We start from the raw sequence: 22571 nt of genomic DNA, 5'->3' as shown, positions 1-22571 counted from the left end.
TAACTGTACGACTTGCCAGGAAAGAGAAGGGCAAACAATGCAGAACCTGCTTCAGCAGGAGCTACATTGTTCAGATCTGAAAGGCTACTTTGGCTGTCTGTTGGTTCTTAAAAGATTTTAATTACTTTTTACTTTAATTAATTGTAATTACTTCAGGACCACATCTTAAGAAAAGTTTTGCATACCGGTCTGCCTCATGTTTAGACAGGGATGAGCAATCTGAGGATTGAGGTCTGTGAGCAATTCTGAATACTCTATTTTTTTTGGTAGCCTCTGGAATCCTGGTGACCACAATTACAAAAATCAGCAGGCAAAGTTAATGGAGATTCTCAGCCATCCAGGTCATGGTTGTCCCAAAGGTTCTTTTCTTTCCTTCCTTTCTTCCTTCCTTTCTTTCTTTCTTTCTTTCTTTCTTTCCTTCCTTCCTTCTTTCCTTTATTCTTTCTTTCCTTCCTTCTTTCTTTCCTTTTTTCTTTCTTTCCTTCCTTCCTTCCTTCCTCCTTTCTTTCTTCTTTCTTTCCAGTTGCCTCTTGAAAAAAAAAGAGGGAGAGAAAGCACATTTGGGTCAACATACAAAGCTTCCTACCCATTGGAAATGAGAAAAACCCACAAAAGAAAAATACAAGCTCCAAAATGTGCTTTACAAAGTAGTTTACAAAATGGAATTCCAATCTCTTGGTCCAGGGGGGACGGTGGAACTAGAGGTGCATTTCAGCAGGTTCTGACCAGCCCTGAAGAACCAGTAGTGGAGATTGTGAGCACTTCTTCATGAACCGGTAGCGGAAATTTTGAATAGTCCAGAGGACTGGTAAATACCACCTATGACTAGCCCCACCCACATCTATTCTCTACCTCCCAAGTCATAGCTGATCAGGAGGAAATCAGGATTTTGCAGTATCCTTCCCCTGGAGAGGGGTGGGAATGGAGATTTTGCAGTATCTTTCCCCTGCCATGCCCACCAAGCCACGCCCACTAAGCCACGCCCACATAATCCCTTCCTCTTCAGTCTCTCCTCTTGCAAGACAGGGGGAGGGAGCTAAAAAAAACAGTTAAGCACAGGGCAATACAGACCATCTGTAATGGCAATCACATAATTCAGGAAAAATACTATCATAACTTGGATCACTGAATGATGGAATCCGTATGCCTGGACTGTGTTCAGTAAAGGGCAACCATTTGCGCCCCTACTGGAATGCTCCAGTGGAGGAAAGCATGTGCGCACATGCATACCCCATCACCTTCCTGCGCATGTGCAGGATGGATTGGCTGCTGCTCAGAAGGCGAGAGAAGCAGACAGACCACCCCTCTGCCGAGCAAGATCCTCCTTCCTCCTCGCCCACTTCTGCACAGGTAAGACGTCGTGGTCTGGAATGGAACAAGGGAGGGGGGCGGGCAGAGGTGGTCTTACTTGTGCAGGGAGGATGGAGAATGTCGCTCGGTGGAAGGGTGGTCTGTCTGTTCCCCTTGCCCTCTGTTGTTGTAGCCGATTTGTCCAGGCTCAATGGAGAGTGGCACGCTACTGGGCCCCGACTCAGACGTATCAGCTACAGCCCCCACCCTCATTCCATTCCGTGACATCTTGCCTGTGCAGAAGTGGGCAAGGAGGAGGGAGGATCTCGCTCGGCAGAGGGGTGCTCTGTCTACTCCCCTCACCCTCTGAGCAGCAGTCAATTCGTCCAGGGAGAGCGACGCCGGGCTGGCAAGATTTGGCTGCTACACATGTGCAGAACCTGAATCCCGCATGCATGGCATGTGCACAGCTGGAAGTGATGGAGCTGTATGCGCAGCTCCATTTCTGCTGGTGGAATGGCATTCCACACTGTCCCACCTCTTGCCCACCCCTGGTTGTGTTACATGCAAAGGCAAAGCACCCTTTCTCAACCTGGGAATTTAGGAAACTTCAGTGCCACTCTTCTGGAGGACACCAAAAATTTATTTATTTATTTATTTATTTATTTATTTATTTATTTATTTATTTATTGTTATTTAGATTTGTATGCCGCCCCTCTCCGCAGACTCGGGGCGGCTCACAACAAAGTGAAAAACAATTTACAACAAATCTAAATTACTGTTTAAAAATATTTTAAAAACCCCATTTCTAAACAAACATACATCCAGACATACCATTCATAAATTGTATATGCCCGGGGGAGATTTCTCAGTTCCCCCATGCCTGACGACAAAGGTGAGTCTTAAGGAGCTTACGGAAGGCAAGGAGAGTAGGGGCAGTTCTAATCTCCGGGGGGAGTTGGTTCCAGAGGGGCCGCCACAGAGAAGGCTCTTCCCCTGGGTCCTGCCAACCGACATTGTTTAGTTGACGGGACCCGGAGAAGGCCCACTCTGTGGGACCTAATCGGTCGCTGGGATTCGTGCGGCAGGAGGCGGTCTCGGAGGTATTCTGGTCCAGTGCCATGAAGGGCTTTAAAGGTCATAACCAACACTTTTGAATTGTGACCGGAAATTGATCGGCAACCAATGCAGACAGCGGAGTGTTGGTGAAACATGGGCATACCTAGGTAAGCCCATGACTGCTCTCGCAGCTGCATTCTGCACGATCTGGAGTTTCTGAACACTTTTCAAAGGTAGCCCCATGTAGAGAGCATTACAGTAGTCGAACCTCGAGGTGATGAGGGCATGAGTGACTGTGAGCAGTGAGTCCCGGTCCAAATAGGGCCGCAACTGGTGCACCAGGCGAACCTGGGCAAATGCCCCCCTCGCCACAGCTGAAAGATGGTTCTCTAATGTGAGCCTGAAGAAGAGGCTCTTTGGTATTGACATTCTCACTTCTTCACACTGTGTCAATCGTTTTGCTCCAAATAAACAGCTTTCTATCCACCTTGGCATTTTAAGAGACTACTCTTAACAAGTGATAAGACTTAACCAAACCACCAGGAAACCTTAGCACTAGAGACAGGATTGGGAAATCAAAGATGGCAAACCGCTTCAGTATTGTTGACCAAAAAAAATATATAGCATAAGTCATTAAATATGCTTTGCTTATTTCAATATATATCCCAATCTGCTTTGCTAACTGTGTCATTTTTCCTTTTCTTTATGTCTGTAGGTGTTATTTACAATATGGCTTTATTGGACCTGTGTATACGTGTGTGTGTGTGTGTGTGTGTGTGTGTGTGTGTGTGTGTGTGTGTGTGTGTGATAGCTCTGCTTCCACTAATTTGTTGAGTGGTATGGATCAAACTTGAAGAAACAAGTAAATAGGGTATTTGTGAATAGACAAAATATGCCAGGCTTGCACAAAAACATTTATCTGACCACATCATTTATAGTGTAAGACAAACTGCTTTTACAAAACAAGCAAACTGTTTTCAGAAGCTTTTACAAATTACTGGCTGTTTGAGGCAAACTAATTATAACTGGGAGCGATATTTCCTGGATTTGGATTTATGCTAATCCTAGCTGTTTTGTACATTACACTTCACAACACAGTATCCTGTATCTTCTATGGAGGGATACTTGCAGGAGCTGGGGAATGTCAGAAGAAAGCCTTTTGGAAACCACAATTCACAGCATTAGCTGGATGGCCATATAAACTTTCTAAATATCCCTAGGAAGCTTCTCAAGAAAATTAGAGAAATCAGTGGTCCTAGTTCTCTTTGCTAGAATTACCTTCTGTTAAATGTTCATGAGCTGGGAGAGCCAATGGTAACAAGCTCAGCCAATGAATAGGCATAGCAACTAAGTCAGCCAATGATGGCTAACCACTTCGGAGTCTCTGCAGAGAATTGAAACTGGAAGCTTAAGCTTAAGGCTGGGTGTGGCTCACTCTCCACTCTGTACTCTTCCATTCTGAACTCTGCTGAAATGAAACTAACTCCTGCTTGTGTTTACTTGAAGAAATAATCTGCTAAATTTATTTATTTATTTATTCAATTTTTATGCCGCCCTTCTCCTTAGACGGCTTACAACATGTTAGCAATAGCACTTTTTTAACAGAGCTAGGCTATTGCCCCCACAATCCGGGTCCTCATTTTACCCACCTCGGAAGGATGGAAGGCTGAGTCAACCTTAAATCATTGTAAATTCATCTGTTTATAAAGAAGTTTATGAATCCAGCTGAATCAGTCATCTGGCTGTGCTTCTGGTTTTGGTTTTTGGAACAAACTTTAGTACCTTCCACCATTTGGATGCAGGATAATTCCTAATGAGGGTTAAACAAAACACTGCATTTATAGCCATTGTGGCATTACTGCTCACTCTAGGATAGTGATAGTGAGCCTTTCTGGTTCATGTGCCAAAAGTATGTGTGTGTGTGTGTGTGTGTGTGTGTGTGTGTGTGTGTGCCCACACTCCTTCCCTCCCACACACACGTGTGTACCCCCGCTGCCCTTGCGCATGATTCTCCCATCCCTGTGCTTGCATGCAGGCCTTGCTGAAGCCTGGGACAGTGAAAAAACCAGCCAAACTGGAAGTTCAGAAAAACAGACTTTCGGTTTGCCCATTGTGCTGTTTTTTGCACTCCAGAGGGTTCAGGGAGGCTTCCTCAAGCCCCCGAGTGTGAAAAACAGCCCATTGGGCAAACCAGAAGTCCATTTTTAAAAAAATTCCGGTTTGCCTGTTGTGCAGTTTTTCACACTCTGGGGGTTCAGGGAAGATTTTCTGAAACATTCAGAGGGCAAAACGGCCTTCCCCAAGGCTGAAAATCAGGTGGCCAGTGAGCACATGCACACTGGAGCCGATATAGGGCAATGTTTTTTGTGCCCTCCAATATGGCTCCATGTGATACCCTCATGGCTCTGGGAGTTCAATTCTGAGCAGCTTAAGGTTGACTCAGACTCCCATCCATCTGAGGTCAGTAAAACGAGGAGCCAGATTGTTGGAAGCAATATGTAAACTATCTGTAAACTATTTAGAGAGGTCTGTAAAGCATTGTGAATAAGTCTACCTGCTGTTGCTATCGCTATGTTCATTTTATAGGTTTCTCATAAACATTAGATTGGCCACCATGCAAGATAATATTCTCATAAATACAAAACATACTGCTTCAAAAAAATAAAGGGAACACTCAAATAACACATCCTAGATCTGAATGAATGAAATATTCTCATTGAATACTTTGTTCTGTACAAAGTTGAATGTGCACAACAGCATGTGAAATTGATTGTCAATCAGTGTTGCTCCAGTTTGATTCCGCAGAAGTTTGATTTACGTGGAGTTATACTGTGTTGTTTAAGTATTCCCTTTATTTTTTTGAGCAGTGTATTTTTCAACAGGTAAAAACATTGCAGACATCAAGTATTGCATCAACCATTAAAATGGTCATACAAGGAGAAACTTTCCACAAACATGTTAACATACAGTATAAATCAACTATTAATTCCTAATATACAAACCAACTCTCCAGATGTTTCTGTTGTAAAGATTCAGGACCTTTTATTTTTAAAGAAATCTGGTAGCCATTTCTCCACTAGGAATACCTACAGAAGTAGGCAGTTTAAGGAGAAATAACACTCTTGTTTGCTTCATATTATCTTTTAAAATCTCTGTTCACATTGGATGGAAGGACTAAGAAAGCAACAAAAAAAAAACCCTCTATGACCCACACTGAGGACTTGGCAGAATTGCCAAAGGGACAAGAGTGCAGAATTGCATGGAGAAACATCTGATGTTTCATCAGAAAACAAGCCTAGAGTTTTCAAAATGGATGATCTAAAGTCCTACGTTTATTGACTTGATTCCAAGGACAAGGTTTTGAAAATGAAGCTAAGAAATTCAACTGCAAGCCATCGCTCCAGCATGGCCTCCCTGAGTAGCTGGGTGTGAATAATTACCTCTTAAACTTGGCATCCATTTATATAACCCGGATAATATGTAACTCCTCCTCTGAGGAAGGAGCACTTGGCATGTTCAGAAAGTGTTGCATAAATAGTAATAGCAATCTAATCCTATGTAAATATTACAATCCCTTATCCAAATTTTGCATTACAAGAATGTTTTGGAAGGTGCCAAGACAGTTAGTCAGTACTTTTAGTAGCTGTTCATATGAAATAAACTTACTTTTATAATAGAATCCACACTGACATTCTATGAAGTTGTGGGGAACTAAAAATATTGGAGTCAGTGGTGACACTCTCCATAGGAATATATAAAGACTCATCAAGAATAATGAAAGCATTATGAGGGTCGCCCAGAAAATAATGCACCACATTTTTTTTCTCAGCCTACGGTAATGGTACGGATGCGAAACTTTAGATATACAGTGTTCCCTCGATTTTCGCGGGTTCGAACTTCGTGGAAAGTCTATACCATGGTTTTTCAAAAATATTAATTAAAAAATACTTTGTGGGTTTTTTCCCTATACCACAGTTTTTCCCACCCGATGACGTCATATGTCATCGCCAAACTTTCATCTGCATTTAATAAATATTTTTTAAAATAAACTTTAATAACTAAACATGGTGAGTAATAATCTGAATGGTTGCTAAGGGAATGGGAAATGGCAATTTAGGGGTTTAAAGTGTTAAGGGAAGGCTTGTGATACTGTTCATAGCCAAAAATAGTGTACAGTGGTACCTCAAGATACGAACCCCTCGTCTTACGAACAACCCGAGATACAAACCCGGGGTTGAGAAAAATTTTGCCTCTTCTTACGAACTTTTTTCCTCTTACGAACGCCAAACCCGAACTTCCGGGTTCGGCATTCCGGAGGCTACTGGGAAGCCCCGCAGCCCGGCTGTCACCTTTTAAAACAGCTGGGGGGCTGCTGGGAAGCTACCCGGCTGTTTTAAAAGGTGACAGCCGGGCGGCGGTGGCGGCAGGTTGGGAGGCCGCTTTGGGTTTTTGGCTGGAGGTCCGGCGCTGGGGGAGGGAGTCAGGAAGGTCGTCCTGCTCCCCCCTCAGCGAAAAACACAAAGAGGGCCTGCCGCCGCATGACAGGCAGGGCGGAGCAGCGTGGAGCAGTGTGAGTCTGAAACCGCCAGCGGCTTCAGCTTCCCATTGCTCCGCGGGCAGCGGCAGACCACCTTTGTATTTTTGGCTGGGGGGGAAGCAGGAGGCGCAGGATTGGGCCGGCGGCGGGCGCAGGGAGAGGCAGCAGGTCTGCATCCTGGGCGGGCGGCGGGCGAGGAGGCGCGACCGAGCGGACCCTGCTCAGGCTCCGGCTAGGACGCGGCGGGCAGCGGCTGGGCGCTGCGGGGAGGGTGCGTCTGACTCGGGGCTGGCGGCGCCCGACGCAGCGGGGAACATCAGCGGGGGAGGCAGGAGAGGACCAGGCAACCGGAGCAGCGTCACCGCCGCTCCCGGCTTGGCTTCCCTCGCCGCCGCAGGCAACGCGCGCTGTGATCTTCCCGGCCGGCGAGGCTCAGTGACGGAAGGCAGCTGCCGGGCCGGGCTTGATCCGCTGAGGCTGGCTGAGCCGGAAGATCGCTCCCGGCTTGGCTTCCCTCGCCAGCGCAGGCAATGCGCACTGCGATCTTCCGGCTCAGCCAGCCTCTGCAGACAGGAAGATCTTTGGGGAAGGCGGCCGCAGGGGGAGGAGGTGGAGAGACAGGATAACTTTGCACCGCTTCGGAGCCCGTTTCTTTCCTGCTGCCACTATCTCCTTGAAGGTTTTCCCAACGAAGCGCTGCGCTGGGCTCCGAAGTGGCGCAAAGTTCTCCCTGCCTCCTCTGCGGTTGGGAGGCTCCTTGGGGAAGGTGGCCGCAGAGAAGTCAGGGAGAACTTTGCGCCACTTCGGAGCCCAGCGCAGCGCTTCATTGGGAAAACCTTCAAGGAGATAGTGGCAGCAGGAAAGAAACGGGCTCCGAAGCGGCGCAAAGTTATCCTGTCTCTCCACCTCCTCCCCCTGTGGCCGCCTTCCCAAAGGAGCCTTCTGGCTGCCCAGGGGGCGGGGTTAGCTTTGTGCCGGGGGAGCGGGGGCTGCCACCCGAGCGCTCTTGCCCAGCGGGAGGCAAAGCACTGGGGTGGGGGTGGGGCTGTCGGGACACCTCCCACCCCAGCACTTTGAATCCCGCCGGCCAAGAGCACTCGGGCAGAAGCTTCTGCCAGACACGGGCGATGAGGGGGAAGCTTCTGCCCGAGTGCTCTTGGCCGGCGGGATTCAAAGTGCTGGGGTGGGGGGGCTGTCGGGACACCTCCCACCCCAGCACTTTGAATCCCGCTGGCCAAGAGCACTCGGGCAGAAGCTTCTGCCAGACACGGGCGATGAGGGGGAAGCTTCTGCCCGAGTGCTCTTGGCCGGCGGGATTCAAAGTGCTGGGGTGGGGGTGTCCCGACAGCCCCACCCCCCACCCCAGTGCTTCGCCTCCCGCTGGGCAAGAGCACTCGGGTGGCAGCTTCTGCCAGACACAGGCAATGAGCGGGACGAGCGGCATGGAAGCCGATGGCTGTGGCAGCTGCTGCAAGAGGCTTCCGCGCCGCTCGTCCCGCTCATTGCCCATGTCTGGCAGAAGCTTCTGCCCGAGTGCTCTTGGCCGGCGGGATTCAAAGTGCTGGGGTGGGGGGGCTGTCGGGACACCTCCCACCCCAGCACTTTGAATCCCGCCGGCCATGAGCACTCGGGCAGAAGCTTCTGCCAGACACGGGCGATGAGGGGGAAGCTTCTGCCTGAGTGCTCTTGGCCGGCGGGATTCAAAGTGCTGGGGTGGGGGGGGCTGTCGGGACACCTCCCACCCCAGCACTTTGAATCCCGCCGGCCAAGAGCACTCGGGCAGAAGCTTCTGCCAGACACGGGCGATGAGCGGGACGTCACTTCATTCCTCCACGTCACTTCGCCGCTTCGCCGCTCCTTGTGGCTAGGGGGGGGGAATTAGGAAGGTCCTACTTCTCCCCCCCCCCCAGCCAAAACTCAAAGCCTATCTCCTGCCGCACGGCTGTTTTAAAAGGTGACAGCCGGGCGGCAGCGTTTTTTTGCGGGTTTTTTTTGTTGTTGCACGGATTAATTGACTTTACATTGTTTCCTATGGGAAACAATGTTTCGTCTTACGAACCTTTCGTCTTACCTACCTCCCCCCGGCACCAATTAAGTTCGTATCTTAAGGTACCACTGTATTTACTTCTGCATCTCTACTTTGCGGAAATTCAACTTTTGCGGGCGGTCTCGGAACGCATCCCCTGCGAAAAGCGAGGGAACACTGTATTTGAATTGTCAGGAGTTTGTGTGTAAATTTTGTGTTTCTTCAGACAGATAGCATAGCTGCAGCAGTGTTTCAAAATGGTGTCTGTAAGTGATGTACGTTACAAGCAGCATGTAATCATTGAATTTCTCACTGCGGAGAAAGAAACTATTGTGAACATTCACAAATGTTTGTTACAGTTTATGGAGAATCCGCGGTCATGGAAGACATTTTGAGGATGACGAAGAGGTGATTTGTACAGTGCAGAAATGGCTTTGTGACCAGAACAAGGAGTGGTACCGATAGGCATACAAGCCCTTGTGCCTCCTGGAGGAAGGTCATAGAACAGGAGAGATTACATGGAAAAATAGGGAGGGTACAAACATTCTTTTTTGTGTATAAGTTTCATTTTGTTCAATAAATAAGTGTTGAAGGAAAAAAATGTGGTGCATTACTTTCTGGGCGACCCTCGTAAAAATATGACTATATAAGAACACACATTTCTACTGAAATATTTCAACAGCATCTCAGTTGCAATCACCAACCCCAAATGTGGTTAAGGGGCACATCCACAACATTTTACCAAACCACCCATATATTTTTATAAGAGCATGACCTACTGAATAGTAGCAATTTCTCTTCCCGGTGTTATTGTGAAAGAAAGACATCAAATGAAAATCATCTTGTTATCTGCAAATGCCTGTTTATTCTAATGCACCAGAAACACTATCAAGATAACCTCTGGTGTGATCTCAGCTATCTTCAGTTGCCCTCCGAAATCCATTACTCGCTCACCACGGAAGTTACTGACTTCTTGGAGCAAAGATAATGAAGGTTATTGAGATTCTGCCAGTGGAAGATAGTCCACAATTTATGACTTGCTCCATGGACAGCAGGGCATTATTTTAACAATAAAATTGCAATCTGCAGAGGAAGTGGCTAAACTGAAGGAGCCACATAAAGACCGACCATTAGTATCAATCACAATGACACTACTGTGGACATCTTTATTGCCCTAAACACACTAATCAAAGACTTCTGCATTCAGATGGAAGGATTGATCAATACAAGAAGCATCTCCTCAGAGAGGAATTTTAACTTATCCTTTGAAAAAGGTATCACAAAAGACCCAATGAGTCATGTGCTGGACAGACAGTTATGTAAATTAATAAATAAAATAAATAAAATAAATAAAATAAATAAAATAAATAAAATAAATAAAATAAATAAAATAAATAAATTAAATAAAATAAATAAAATAAATAAAATAAATAAAATAAATAAAATAAATAAAATAAATAAAATAAATAAAATAAATAAAATAAAATAAATAAAATAAAATAAATAAAATAAATAAAATAAATAAAATAAATAAAATAAATAAAATAAATAAAATAAATAAAATAAATAAAATAAATAAAATAAATAAAATAAATAAAATAAATAAAATAAATAAAATAAATAAAATAAATAAAATAAATAAAATAAATAAAATAAATAAAATAAATAAAATAAATAAAATAAAATAAATAAAATAAATAAAATAAATAAAATAAATAAAATAAATAAAATAAATAAAATAAATAAAATAAATAAAATAAATAAAATAAATAAAATAAATAAAATAAATAAAATAAATAAAATAAATAAAATAAATAAAATAAATAAAATAAATAAAATAAATAAAATAAATAAAATAAATAAAATAAATAAAATAAATAAAATAAATAAAATAAAATAAATAAAATAAATAAAATAAATAAAATAAATAAAATAAATAAAATAAATAAAATAAATAAAATAAATAAAATAAATAAAATAAATAAAATAAATAAAATAAATAAAATAAATAAAATAAATAAAATAAATAAAATAAATAAAATAAATAAAATAAATAAAATAAATAAAATAAATAAAATAAATAAAATAAATAAAATAAATAAAATAAATAAAATAAATAAAATAAATAAAATAAATAAAATAAATAAAATAAATAAATAAAATAAATAAATAAAATAAATAAAATAAATAAAATAAATAAAGGGAGAAGAAATATAAACCAATACATAAAAATACCTGGCTGCTCTATAACACAGAGAAGTACAGTGGTACTTCTACCTACAAACGCCTCTACTTACAAACTTTTCTAGATAAGAAAGATTTTTTGCCTCTTTTCAAGAACCATTTTCCACTTACAAACCCGAGCCTCCGAAACTGTAAGTGGAAAAGGTGGGGAAAAGCCTCTGTGGGGCCTCTCTAGGAATCTCCAGGGAGGAAACATGGCCAGAAAAGGTGGGAAGAAGCCTCTGTGGGGCCTCTCTAGGAATCTCCTGGGAGGAAATAGGGCTGGAAAAGGCAGAGAGAAGCCTCCATGGGGCTTCTCTAGAAATCTCCTGGGAGAAAACAAGGCCGGAAAAGGCGGGGAGAAGCCTCCATGGGGCCTCTCTAGGAATCTCCTGGGAGGAAACAGGGCCTCCTCCCTCCCTGTGGTTTCCCCAATCGCACGCATTATTTGCTTTTACATTGATTCCTGTGGGGAAAAATTGCTTCTTCTTACAAACTTTTCTACTTAAGAACCTGGCCACGGAACAAATTAAGTTCGTAAATAGGGTAACGTTGTATGTTGTTCTACAGTTATTCTTAATTTGTTTGAAAAAAATGTGCACTAAACTATTCAGGAATGGAGTGTTTATAAAGAGCCTGGGATTCCAATTCCTGAATCATGAAGCTCCCTGAATGTCATCTTTCCCTTGTAATTTCTAATAAGGACAATTAAAAAGCATCTATGTAGGTAAACTTGAGGATAGGATAGAAACTGAAGTATTGTAGTGAATACCAGTGTGAGGTGGAGATAAGAAGCAAAACATTTACAGAATTGGCACCTTATCTGTTTCTGTTGCTCCCCTCTGGGAAGAGGTTTCAAAGTACAGTATTTCTGGTAGGACCAGCAGATTCTGTAATGGATTTGGTGCAGAGGTGGGTTTCTGCCAATTCGGAACAGCTCTAAAGAACCAGTAGTGGCAATTTCCAACCAGCTGAACTGGCAGAGATGGCAAGCTGGAACCCCCCCCCCCAAATCGGCTCTCATGGTGGCAGTGTAGGCGGTGCCATCTTGTTTTTTGCTTCTGCACATGCGCAGAAGCTGGGTTTTTAGCACTGTGCAGGCGTGTGCATTCACGCAGTGCATCAGGAAGTGTACCAGCAACAAGGTGAGTCATCCGGCTGGCAAATTTGCAAGACTCATTTCTCTTGCCATGTCCATACATATATCCGAACTAGACTGTGTTGTATAATATATGTGGTATATACAGACTTATGGGTATATGCATAAGTCTGTATTCATTTATTTATTTAGTCATGTTTATGTAGCGCATACTAGAGAGCTGTATGCAACGAAACTTCATTTTAGTGTACATTCAAAGTGACAATAAAGTTAGTCTATGTCTACTCTACGTCTTCTATGTCTATCTATGGAATACCTTGGTTCAATGGATTTAGAATATCAATAGCCCACATTTCCTTCAAATCATTTGATCCCCCTATTATTTTTCCACACAGTTTGTGCACCATTCCTAGTGTTTAGACTGCTTGCTCTTGCATCAGCTTCCAGCTTTACTTTTTGAGTTTGCTTATGTGTCTTAATTATGTGTTTCTAATTTATCTTCAATTATCAGGTGCAAACACTTTGTAAACTTTATGACACTGAGAGCCCTGCTGGTGTTCCCAATGTAAGAAGACTTCTACTTGTATTCAGTTAAACACATACGGAAGCCCATTTCTGACTTTAAAGGTTTAAGATTCCAAGCCCCAGGCTGCAGCCTGTTCAGAACCAGGCTGCGGATGTGGGCGAGTGTGTGTCCACATTTGCAAAAGTGGCATGTGTGTGCCTGCAAAATCATCCCTTCTCCCAACCCTACCATTACCATCTCTGCCGATCCACTGAGCCAGAGTGGTTGGAAACTGCTGCTCTAGAAGACAACAACAATAATAATAATAATAATAATAATAATAATAATAATAATAATAATAATGACTTTTGCAAGTGAAGCAGACAGTGGAAGAAGGGAAGCACACATTAGCTGACTATGTGAAGGAGAGCAAAGAGTCAGCGTTGATGGAGGTCAACAATAGGAAGCTTCTCAAGGTGAAGCAAACTAAAGACCAGTACAGAAAAACTGTAACTCAATGTCGTATGGACAGTTGGCGGAACAAAGCATTGCATGGCCAGTTCTTGGAGAAGATTGAAGGCAAAGTGGATAAAGAAAAGACCTGGTCATGGCTTACAAGTGGAACACTCAAAAAGGAGACAGAAGGACTAATACTGGTGGCACAAGAACAGGCCATTAGAACAAATGCTGTCAAAGCCAGAATTGAAAAATCAACAGACGATCCAAAGTGCAGACTCTGTAAAGAAACAGATGAAACAATCGATCACATACTCGGCTGCTGCAAAAAGATCTCACAGACTAACTACAAGCATAGACATGATGCTGTGGCACAGATGATCCACTGGAACTTGTGCCGGAACTACCATTTACCAGTGGCAAAGAACTGGGATCATAAGACCGAAAAAATGGTCAAAAATGAGCAAGCAAAACTACTGTGGGACTTTCGACTGACCGAATTCTGAAGCATAACACACCAGACATCCTGATTGTGGAGAAAAAGAAAGTATGAATCATCGACATCGCAATCCCAGGGGACAGCAGAATCGAGGAGAAGCAGCTAGAGAAATTAGTGAAATATGAAGATCTGAAAATCGAGGTACGACGACTCTGGCATAAACCATCGGAATTGACAAAATCTCCATCTGTCAATTGCAAAAGGCCACTTTACTGGGATCAGCAAACATAATTCGCCGCTACATCACGCAGTCCTAGGTGCTTGAGAAGTGCCCGACTGGTGATGAAATACGAAATCCAGCATAGTGATCTCATTTGCTGTGTTGTATTGATAATAATAATAACAATAACAACAACAACAACAGAGTTGGAAGGGACCTTGTAGGTTTTCTAGTCCACCCCCTGCTTAGTCAGGAAACCCTACACTACTTCAGACAGATGGTTAGCCAACTTCTTCTTAAAAACATCCAGGGTTGGAGCATTCACAACTTCTGAAGGCAAACTGTTCCACTGATTTATTGTTCTAACTGTCAGGAAATTTCTTCTTAGTTCTAAGTTGCTTCTCTCATTTAGCTTCCACCCATTGCTTCTTGTTCTACCCTCAGGTGCTTTGGAGAATAAGTTGACTCCTTCTTCTTTGTGGCAACCCCTGAGATATTGGAACACTGCTATCATGTCTACCCTGGTCCTTTTTCTCATTAGCCCTGCCCAATTCCTGCAATCGTTCTTTGCATGTTTTAGCCTCTAGTTCCCTAATCATCTTTGTCACTCTTTGCACTTTTTCTAGAGTCTCAACATCCTTTTTCCATTGTGGTGACCAAAACTGAATGCAGTATTCCATGTGTGGCCTTATAAAGTGGTATTAAAACTTTATGTGATCTTGAGTCTTTCCCAATGTTAATGCAGCCTAGAACTGTGTTGGCTTTTTGGCAGCTGATGTGCTCTGCTCGCTCATATTTAAATGCTTGTCCCCTAGGACAGTGTTTCCCAACCTTGGAAACTTGAAGCTATTTGGACTTCAACTCCCAGAATTCCCCAGCCAGCATTTGCTGGCTGGGGAATTCTGGGAGTTGAAGTCCAAATAGCTTCAAGATGCCAAGGTTGGGAAACACTGCCCTAGGACTCCAAGATCCCTCTCACAGTTACTACTGTTGAGCAATGTACCACCTGTACTGTACCTGTGCATTTTGTTTTCTTGCCTAAATGTAGAATCTTACTTTTTTCACCATTACATTTCATTTTGTTGGAATGAATATAAGAGTTGGAATTTCCTTTGAAAGTATAATGCCTAAACCAAGATAGAGCAAGAACAGAATCATTCAGTTCTGGGTTGTTTCTTTCATTAGCACTGTGCCTTGCTACCATATCCAACCTAACCCATATCTCATTTCATACTGCACACAGGCTAAAGTGTGCTGTTGCTACTTGCATAAATATTTTAGCATTATTGATCAAGAAATTCTTCAGCTATTGCAGCTGTTATTTAAGCCAGTGTTGTGCTAGTGAGGAAATTTCCTGACAGCTATTATTATAGACATATAAAAATAATTGTAACAAGTGTTAAGAATCATGTGTACTTGCATCTAGAAACAGATTTCGAATTACCGTGAATCTGAATTGCAACTGTCATAACAAGCAGAGACAGAGGAAAGATCAGCATGCTAATGAAATCATAGAAGGAGGAGATCGATCTCTTAGTTACTTGATAATTAGGCTAGCAGAAGGCAAATTCCAATCGTGTCCTGTTAAGATGTCACGCTAACCCACTGCATTAAATGAGGGAAGGGCTAATTTTATGATCCACAAAGGCAAGATTGGGCACCTGGAAGTCAAAAGGAGGACATATGCAGCATCCCTTGATGACTGAGAAACCCAGGACAGTAAGCAAAGCAAGTCACAGTATGAGAAGGTGAAGAAGTTGTTCTGATTACAAAGTTGTATAAGGCCTACGAAAGAAATATATCTGGAGTCAACTGATGAGGGAGAGAGGGGGGAGACAGAGAGACAGACTTCTAATACATAAATTTCTAATAAACTCAGTAATCTTCAATGTTAGGTGTTCATACCCTTTTTGCAGGGAGCATTTATGCCACTCTTATGCCAGTTAAGAGACTACACACTATCTTTTACTGAAGCAGCAAAAATATCACAAGATGAAAGCACTCATAATAATAAAAATACCATATTTTTCAGAGCATAAAACACAGTTTTTTCCTCCCTAAAAGAGGCTGATAATTAGGGTGTGTCTTATACTCTGAATGTAGCTTTTTTTTCTGCCCTAACTAGCTGCTAACGATCTTCCCAACTCTTACCTTGCAGGCTCTTTCATTGTTTCTCTCTGCAAAGAATGTTTTCCGAGCCCTAAGTCTTTGCAAAGTTTTTTTCATTGCTCTAACTTGCTCTGAATAAGTTTATTTCCAGCCCTAACCAGGTGGTAATGATGTTCCCAGCTTTTACCAGCTTGCAAGCTCTTTCATTGTTACTCTGAAAAAAATATTTTCCAAGCCCTAAGACTTTCCAGGGTTTTTTTCAATGCTCTAACTTGTTCCAAACAAGTTTCTTTACAGCCTAGCCAGGTGCTAACAATGTTCCCAGCTCTTACCAGCTTGCAATCTCTTTCATTGTTACTCTCTGCAAAGAATGTTTTCCAAGCTCTGAGTCTTTGCAGGTTTTCTTTTCATTGGTCTAGCTTGCTCCAAATTTTTCTTTCCAGCCCTAAACAGATGCTAACAATGTTCCCAGCTCTTACCGTCTTGCAAGCTCTTTCATTGTTTCTCTCTCTGAATAAGGTTTTTTTTAAAGCCCTAACCAGGAGATAAAATAATGTGCTGGCTATGAACGCAAGCCAGATGAATACCTGGTAAGCAGATTCTTTTCCCCATTTTGCTCCCCAAAACCTAAGCTGTGTCTTATACACCAGTGTGTCCTATATTGCAGTGTGTCTTATACTCCAGTGTGTTTTATACTCTGAAAAATATGGTAACAGTGTAAAATACAAGCTGTGTTTTGCAACTTGGTTATCATGAGTGCAAATAAATAAATAAATAAATAATAAAAATACATTCAAACTTCATATGGTTACGATGTATATTTTAATACAGTGGTCCCCCGATTATCGCGAGGGTTCCGTTCCAGGACCCCTCGCAATGATCGGTTTTTCACGAAGTAGTGGTGCGGAAGTAAAAACACCATCTGCGCATGCGCAGATGGTGTTTTTACTTCCGCCGCAGCAGAAGTTCGCTTCAGGACTCAGCTGGGAAGCGGCGCGAGCGAACGGCGTGGGCGGGCGAAGGGCGGGCGAGCGGCAGTGAGGAGTTTGCGTGGGCGGTGGGGAAACCCCAGCGCCGCTTCCCAGCTGAGTCCCGAAGCCAAACGCGGAAGTTCGCCTTTGCCTTCTGGCTTCAGGACTCAGCTGGGAAGCGGCGCGAGCGAACGGCGTGGGCGGGCGAAGTGCGGGCGAGCGGCGGGCGCGCGGGCAGGCAGGCGGCGGACAAGCGGCGGGCGGACAAGACAAGCGGCGGGCGCGGCAGCAGCGAGGAGTTTGCGTGGGCGGTGGGGAAACTCCTTTGCTGATGCCCGCCGCTCGCCCTCCCGCCAGCAAGAGGGGGAAGACCCAGAGAAGCCGCCCAGCAGCTGATCTGCCCGGCGCCATCTACGCATGCGTGGCCATAGAAAAAAGGGCACGCATGCGCAGATGATGTTTTGACTTCCGGGTTGAAAAATTGCGATATAGCCTTTCGCAATGATCGGGATCGCGAAACGCGGGGGATCACTGTACTTCTATAAATCATATCACAGTTGGCACTTCCAAGATGCCAAACCTGTACCTAACCTAATAAGCACTGTGTTGAAAACATAAAGAAAACTTCATGAAGTTTTGCTCTGGAAAGTTATGAAGCAGTGATGGCAAACATTTTTTTCCTCGGGTGCCAAAAGTGTGCACACCGATGCTATCACGTGTGCACATATGCCCACCCCCCCTATGTGACCGCCCTCTTTCCCCCATTTCCCAACTTCCGGTGGGCCTGGTAGGCTGGTTTTTCACGCTGCTCAGGTTCCAGAAGCTTCCTGAGAGCCTGGAAGGGCAAAAATGGTCTCCCCAGCCCCTCCCTGAGGCCTCTGGAGACCAGAAATAGCCCATTTTCCAATTTTTAGTGGACACAGTAGGTTCATTTTTCATCCTCCCTAGACTCCAGATGCATCACCAGGAGGCCTTCCAGAGGCCAACTATATCCTCCCAGAGCCTCCGCATGAGCTGCAAATCAGCTGGCCAGCATGCCCATATATGCTGGAACTGAGCTAAGGCAAAGGCTCTCATGCCAGCAGATATGGCTCCACATGCCACCTGTGGCACCCGTGCTGTAGGTTCACTCTCAGTTATAGAGGCTGCAAACAGCAGATTACCCATGGATTTACAGGCATTGGAACTGATCCTATGATATGAATCCAATTGTTGTGAGATGGACTGGAGGTAAATTTGACTAGATTTGAATTGTCAATTGGTGACAGTGGTCTGGAGTATTTCTGTCCTTCATAAACTTCTGACTTAACTGAGCCCCATCTGGAAGAAATATACAGAAATTTTATCTGATTTAAAATGCAACATGAGACTGATTACTTAGTTTTTTGGAGACTGTAACTCCGCTGGCAGATCAATTGCATATATAATTCCAATTGATAGCTATTAAAAGACCGATTCAGTCTGTATAATTCATTTCGTTCATTGATCTGGTAAGCTGATCCTTTCCAGAAATTTCTCAATTTCTAACAGTTTCCATTTACATGGACAATAGCAAAAGGATTGTGGGAGTTGAAGTAAAAATAAATTAAAATCCCAGTTTAAGAAAAATCTGCTTCCGCACATCCCACCAATATTAGGTTGCTACTGGTATGGTAGGGGACAGTGTACCAGTAGCAGCCACCAGATAGGGATGGTCCACCTGTAGCAGACGCTAGGTTGTGCAATTTGCACGTGACCGCAACCGGTGCCAGTCTTTCTTCAATCTTTCAGTCAAATAATATTTTCTCATGTTGCTTCTGATCTTCCCCCCAACTAACTTCATATTGTGTCTCCTTGTTCTTGTGTTCACTTTCCTATTAAAAACAGTTCCCTCCTGGACCTTATTTAACCCCTTAACATATTTAAATGTTTCGATCATGTCCCTTTTCCTTCTGTCCTCCAGACTATACAGATTGAGTTCATTAAGTCTTTCCTGATACGTTTTATGCTTAAGACCTTCCACCATTCTTGTAGCCCGTCTTTGGAGCCGTTCAATTTTATCAATATCTTTTTGCAGATGAGGTCTCCAGAATGGAACACAGTATTCCAAATGTGGTCTCATCAGCGCTCTATACAGCGGGATCACAATCTCCCTCTTCCTGCTTGTTATACCTCTAGCTATGCAGCCAACCATTCTTCTTGCTTTCCCTACCACCTGACTGCACAACTTACAAATGTAAATCCCCAAAATAACAGACCTTCATTTTCAACCAGTTACCACAAGCAGTACAGAAATTATTTAATACTGTTTTTTCGCCTAGGGGAGGGGTCTACAAACTTGGCAACCTTAAGACTTGTGGACTTCAACTTCCAGAATTCTCCAGCCAGCTATACTGGCTGGAGAATTCTGGGAATTGAAGTCCACAAGTCTTAAGGTTGCCAAGTTTGAAGACCTCTGGCCTAGGGTCTTAGACCTCATTCAGCCTTCCTTGGACAGTTTGACTTGAAATATGGATATTGCTGTAGGGTTAGTCATTCCTAGGATTAGATGATCCCCAAAGACCAGAAGACTGGTACAATCATTTCTCATCTCGGATGACCTTTCTGAACTATCTGAATTCCTGAACGAGAACTCAGATTTTGCAGAGGGTTTAACTAGACATATTTTGCTAAACAATCTGCAGAGGTCACTCAAAGGTATCAGCTTCCTGTGAGTAAGCCCTCTCATTCTAGCACGAAATCATTGTTTGACCAGGATTGCATACAAGACAAAGCAGATTTAGTGCAACTTTCAAACCTTACAAATTGAATAAGCATCCCACTTATAGGAATCAATGGTTGGATCTCAAAAGAGGCTATAAAAAAATCTAATTGAAAAAAAGGAGTAAATAATTTTCTACAAAACAAACCAGTGATGGTGAGCCTTTTCCCCCTTGGGTGCCGAAAGAGTGTGGGTGTGCCCTATAGCACATGCATGAGTGCCCACACCCATAATTCAATGCCTGGGGAGGGCAAAAACAGCTTCTCTTGCCCCTTGGAGACCCTCTGGAGGCCGGAAACAGCCTGCTTCCCAACTTCTGGTGGGCACAATAGGCTCGTGTTTTGCCCTCCCCAGGCTCCAAAGGCTTCTCTAGAGCCAGAGGAGGGTAAAAGCATCCTCTCCCATCCCCCCGGAGGCTCTCTGGAAGCCAAAAACGCCCTCCCAGAGCCTCTGTGTGAGTCAAAAATCAACTGACTGGCACACACATGCACATTGGAACTAAGCTATGGCAACAGCTCACGTGCCAGCAGATAGGGCTTCATGTGCCACCTGTGCAGTGATCGACTCCTACGGGTACAGTCAGGAATGTAGTGCCGGTAGCAAAATTTGGAGCTCCACCCCAGAGCACCCAATTTGCACTGAAAGATGTTGAAACAAAATGCATAAGTCACGCCCACAGTGTGGTAGTAAAAATTTTGGTAGCCTATTACTGCACCTGTGGCACCCGTGCCATAGGTTTGCCATCACTGAACCAAACATAACTACTTATTCAAAGCCATCAGGGACAGATGTGACATTCTTATTTTGCACATGCGCAGAGGGTTTTTGCCAACCATTTTCAAGGAGCGTCAACCAGTGAACCAGTTCAGAGCCATGGTCAGCTGGCCATCACTGCCAGTTTGACGAGTGGGGGCAAATTTCTGCCACCAGTTTGGGCGAACTGGGCGAAACTGGCAGCAACCCACCACTGGCTACAATGAATGTGAGTGTCAGTATCAGTATTGGGTTCCTTCCCAGTACAGGCCACACTGCGCACCAGTAGTAAAATTGGAGTTATGCACGTCTCCGGCATGCGTGCATGCACATCCAAGTGAGATTTTGCTTCTGTGCATGCGCAGGAAGCAAAATCTCACAAGGAAATGCATGCACACAAGACATTTTGGCAATTTTTTGCTGCTGCACATGTGCAGAAGCAAACAAAAAATTGCCAAAATCTAACGCATATGCATGTCCCCTTGTGAGATTTTGTGTTCTGTGCATGCACAGAAGCAAAATCTCACTTGGATGCATGTGCACACTTGCCGGAGATGTGGAGCTGCATGTTCAGTGTATTGATAGTGCTGGGAGCAGCAACCACCGCCTGGTCAGTACCATCAGTAAGTCACTTTTTTTGCTGCTGCTTGAGCAGTCACTAAATGAATTGGTTGTAAGGATTACCTTTAATATGGTAGTTTCACCCAAAGATATATTCAACAGGTAGGATGATGCAAATCCCCTTCCCTCAGCTTTCAGACTCAACTCACACCTCTAAATGCACACTCCCTTCATTCACCAATCTTTTATCTAAAAATATTTAAATTAATTAATGAGCTGCAGTGACACACTGGTTAGCGTGCAGTACTGCAGGTTACTTCTGCTGACTGCCAGCTGACTGCCATTTGGCAGTTCGAATTTCACCTGGCTCAAGGTTGACTCAGCCTTCCATCCTTCCGAGGTGGGTAAGATGAGGACCCAGATTGTTGGGGGGCAATATTCTGGCTCTGTAAATCACTTAGAGAGGGCTTTAAAAGCACTATGGAGCAGTATATAAGTCTACGTGCTATTGCTAGTACTAATCGGACGAGAATACCTGCGGGACCCAGCGGCCAATCAGGTCCCACAGAGTTGGTCTTCTCCGGGTCCCGTCGACTAAACAATGCTGTTTGGCGGGACCCGGGGAAGAGCCTTCTCTGTGGCAGCCCCGGCTCTCTGGAATCAACTCCCCCCGGAGATTCGAATTGCCCCCACTCTTCCCGCCTTCTGCAAGATGTTGAAGACCTATCTATGTTGCCTGGCATGGGAAAACTAACTCCTCCACCACCACCTTTTTTCTTACTGTATATGAGAATGGTGTGATTGTGCAGTAACGATTGTTTTTAATATTTATGGGTTTTAAATTTAGCTGCACACTAAATTTAATATTGGATTTGTACTCTTTATATTGTATTATTGTTGTTGTGAGCCATCCTAAGTCTTCGGAGAGGGGCAGCATACAAATCTAATAAGTAAGTAAGTAAGTAAGTAAGTAAGTAAGTAAGTAAGTAAGTAAGTAAGTAAGTAAGTAAAGTGTTGTGGTTGGCTCTGGCCCAGCTCCTGCCCCAGGGAATTTGGAGGTGGATGCAGGGGAAACTTCAACATGTCATAGGCCTGTGTTATTGCCGACAGAGTCAGTTCAGAGTTTAGTTTCCTCGGATGAAGAAGAAGGTGGGAGTGACTTGGAAGAGGGGGGCTTGGCACAAAGCCCAGACAGTCAGTCTCCCTTATCTTCCATTGATTTGGATAAAGATGTCTTGGACTCACGCAAGTGCAGAATTATGCGTAGAAGAGACCAAGTAAGGACATATTACAAAAGATAAGAGAGGCCACCAGCGTGTGGGTTTGGCCGTTGTGGAAGAGTATCTGATCGCAGTTCTTCAGGAATCCTGTGTTGCTGTTTTCTGGACTTTGTTTGTTGATTTTTCACGCCTTTGAAACCAAATTACAGCAACGTGTGTGTGTGTGTGTGTCTCACTTTGTTGGAAGAAGAAGGGGTGTGAAGTTTCTTCACAGCTGCTAGCTAAGTACTTAATGACTGCTTAAGGGAAATTGTATAGACTACCCAGTTGTTTTGGGATGAGTGCTCTTTGCAATACAAAAAG

The 22571-nt window shown here is 43.7% G+C and overlaps 1 long non-coding RNA gene across 1 annotated transcript in view; it reads right to left on the bottom strand.

The window, feature by feature from the left end:
• Positions 1 to 497: 497 nt before the first annotated feature.
• Positions 498 to 22571, bottom strand: part of LOC139164813 (uncharacterized) — a 185663-nt gene continuing 163589 nt past the window's right edge. Inside the window, exon 4 of the long non-coding RNA XR_011558701.1 lies at positions 498 to 527. This is a non-coding gene — a long non-coding RNA (uncharacterized lncRNA). The remainder of the gene's footprint in view (positions 528 to 22571) is intronic.

Source organism: Erythrolamprus reginae, chromosome 3, assembly GCF_031021105.1.
Source record: "Erythrolamprus reginae isolate rEryReg1 chromosome 3, rEryReg1.hap1, whole genome shotgun sequence".
NCBI lineage: Eukaryota > Metazoa > Chordata > Lepidosauria > Squamata > Dipsadidae > Erythrolamprus > Erythrolamprus reginae.
The sequence above is the reverse complement of the archived record's forward strand: the minus strand, read 5'-3'. Positions and strand labels throughout refer to the sequence as shown.